This window comes from Bubalus kerabau, chromosome 18 (genome assembly GCF_029407905.1).
Source record: "Bubalus kerabau isolate K-KA32 ecotype Philippines breed swamp buffalo chromosome 18, PCC_UOA_SB_1v2, whole genome shotgun sequence".
In the NCBI taxonomy this organism is placed as follows: Eukaryota; Metazoa; Chordata; class Mammalia; order Artiodactyla; family Bovidae; genus Bubalus; species Bubalus kerabau.
The window spans coordinates 5196543-5199787 of NC_073641.1; the positions used below are offsets into that span (position 1 = coordinate 5196543).

Sequence of the window (3245 nt, forward strand, 5' to 3'; positions counted from 1 at the left end):
TCTACCTAATCATCCCAATATTATTGAAGGTTTAAGTTGTTTCAACTTTTAAACTATTATAAATAATTAAATCAAAGTTAAAAATTTAAGGATTGTTTTTCTAAGATAGATGCTCAGAAATAGAATTACTAGGCCAAAGCTCTTGAAATTTCTGTTATATATTGTTGAATGAATGAATGTGTTAGTTGCTCAGTCATGTCTGACTCTGCAGTCCCATGGACTGTAGCCCGCCAGGCTCCTCTGTCCAGGGGATTCTCCAGGCAAGAGTACTGGAGTGGGTTGCCATTCCATTCTCCAGGGGATCTCCCTATCCAGGGATTGAACCCAGGTCTCCTGTATTGCAGGCAGATTCTTTAGTGTCTCAGCCACCAGGGAAGCCCAAATCTCGTTTATATTATATTATTTGCATATATACATACATCCATATATGTGTATATATATATAAATATAAAAATTCACAGTTCCACATCTAGTTATTGAGGACACTCATATTACTCACGCTCATCAGTGTGGGATCTTATATACTTTTAACCTTTAAAACTGCTGTTAGTTTGACAACAGAGAATAGACATCTTCTTGCTTTAATTTGCCTTTGTTTGATTTCCAGTGAAGTGGAATTCCCACTCTTGTTTATTTTTAAATAAATACAAATTTTTTAGTTATTTGTCATTTAGACTTGCCTTTTTTTTTTTTTTGCATGTAGTTATATTACATTTGCCTTTCCTGCTGTTATTTCCTCAAATGCATTTAAGCATACACCGTCCTTGCCTTCCAGAGACTGGGTGAAGCTCCCTTTCTTGCCAAGGGTGAATGTCTACACTAAATATTCAAAGCCTATTGATTTGTGGTTTGAGCACAGTGACTAAGGCTGGTTATGACCTTTCCCAGAACCTTCCACAGCTCTTGCCATCTCCCTTACTCTGACTTCCCGCTTCTGAGCTAGGTGCTTATCTAAGACAAAACCTTTTGACAAATGCCACAGCCCATCAGAGTCATTACTTCACAAAAGGTTCTTTTGAGTGTCTAAATTAGGGATTTTCCTTCAGTGTTGACCACTGAGTTTTTACAAATGATCGTCATAGATATGGGCGTCACTTCCCCTTTCAGAAACTATGCTTAGCACATTGGGGAAAGCTCCAGCTGCTGACTTGTGCACTTGGGAAACATAAATATCCTCTCTTCCTTCCCTTTCTCCTCTCCTCCCTCCTCCTGTCCTTCCTTTGGTGACTCTCGACAGCCTCCCAGGGTGCAGAGCTGACTTCTGCTGAAGTGACAACAGGCGAAATGATTCCCAAATCGGGCACTCTATGTATGGAGCCCAGGCAAGGTAGCCTGAAATCCACAATCACAACAGAAATCACCTCCCAGTTCTTACCTGATCAGTCCTCTCAGGTGTCACCTGTCGGTCTGCAGTGATCGGGACTTTAGTGCCCTATTATGGGACATAGAAGGGTCACAGCCTTTTAGCTTTAAAAGACCTGGTCCTTAAACCTGGTTCTCTGGATGGGGTGGTTCTCTACATGGCGGTTCCACCCAGCACACAATTTTGGGGCTCTTAGTTTTAGTGAAAGTAGAGTTGATTTATAACATTATATTAGTTTCAGGTGTACAGCACTGTGATTTAGTATTTTTACAGATTAAATTCCATTGAAAGTTATTACTAGATAATGGGTATAATTCCCCATGCTATACAATATATAGCTTATCTGTTTTATACATGGCAGTTTGTATCACTTAATCCCATTGGGATTTCTTAAGTCTTTATATTCTTTCTAATGCTTTCTAAAATTCAACTCAGTTTGTTTCATCCAATCATATGAAACAGAAGACAATTGGCCGGTTTTAGTTTATCAAAATAGCAATGTCACATGGTTCATTTTAATATTTTCAGAAATTATATAAGGGATATAGAAACATGATAAGAAAATTGGAAAACATAAAGGAAATACACAAATACTATCACTGGTAATATTTTGTTGCATAATCTTCCAATTGCTTCCATATGGTTCATGCACATATAAGTACAACTACACACAGAGATTTAGTAGAAGTAGAATCTAACTACCTATATGAAACATCTTAATCTAATTAACAACGTATTATGAACAACTTCCCATGTCAATAAAGCACTTCTTTATTATTTTTAGTTGTTGATGTTCAGTTGCTCAGTCATGTCTGACTCTCTGCGACCCCATGGACTGCAGCACACCAGGCTTCCCTGGCTTCAGCAGCACATATACTAAAATTGGAACAATGCCGAGAAGATTAGCATGGCCCCTGCACAAGGATGACGTGCAAATTATTTTTAGTAGCTTTATCATTTTCCATTGCGTGGTTGGACCATAATTAAACATAGCCAGTAATGCCAAGGATGAAGGGTAGGGCTGGGGATAGGAGAAGGTTGGAGTAGGAGGTCCAAGGCGGTATGAAATTACTGACACCAAGGCTGGAAAGACTTAAAAAAATATTTATTTATTTAATGTTTGGTTGTGCTGGGTCTTCATTGCTGAGCATGGACTTTCTGTAGTTGCAGCAAGCAGGGGCTACTCTCTCATCGCAGTGGCTTCTCTTATTGCAGAGCACAGCGTCTAGGGCATGTGGGCTTCAGTTGGAAAAACTTTTGAGATGCTTTATATTGTGAGAGGTCCTGGAGGGATTTGGGTGGATGAGAAAGAGCCTCTGGCTCTGGAAAGGGAACCATTGGAAGGCTTATAAGAGGTTGGAAGTCATAGTCATTTGCTCATTCACTCAATAATTATTTATTTAGCTTCTAAACTGTGCCAGACATTCTGATGGTGATACCACAGTGAACAAGATAGACTCTTGAATTGCCTGACTTTCAAGGAGTTAGTGAGGAGCCCCATGCTGCAACTATCGAGTAGCCACCCACACGTGGCAACTGGACAGGGGCCACCCTGCACATCACTGGTAGAGAGGAGTTGCCCCAACACAACTTGAGAGGAACCCCAAGTCCTCCGCTGAAACTTGAGAGGAACCTTGAGTCTCCGGCTGCAACTCGTTGTATTGTAGGCTGGGGGAGCGGGAAGATCACAAATAAATAAAACCGTCACATATTGAGAAAAGTACTAGGAAGGAAAATGAATAAGGCAATGTGGTGAAACATAGAGAGGTGCTAGAAGTGGGAGTGTGAATCTTGGACAAGGTGAGTGGGTCCAGCATCTCTGAGAAGGAGATATTTGAGCTGTGATGAGAATGAATAAGGTGAGGAAAGTTCTAGGCAGAAG

General features: G+C 40.4%; 1 non-coding gene across 1 annotated transcript; it reads left to right on the top strand.

The window, feature by feature from the left end:
- Positions 1-2219: 2219 nt before the first annotated feature.
- LOC129633494 (U6 spliceosomal RNA) lies at positions 2220-2324 on the top strand. Its single transcript, XR_008705078.1, has one exon. It is a non-coding gene; the product is annotated as a U6 spliceosomal RNA (small nuclear RNA).
- The last annotated feature ends 921 nt before the right edge of the window (positions 2325-3245 follow it).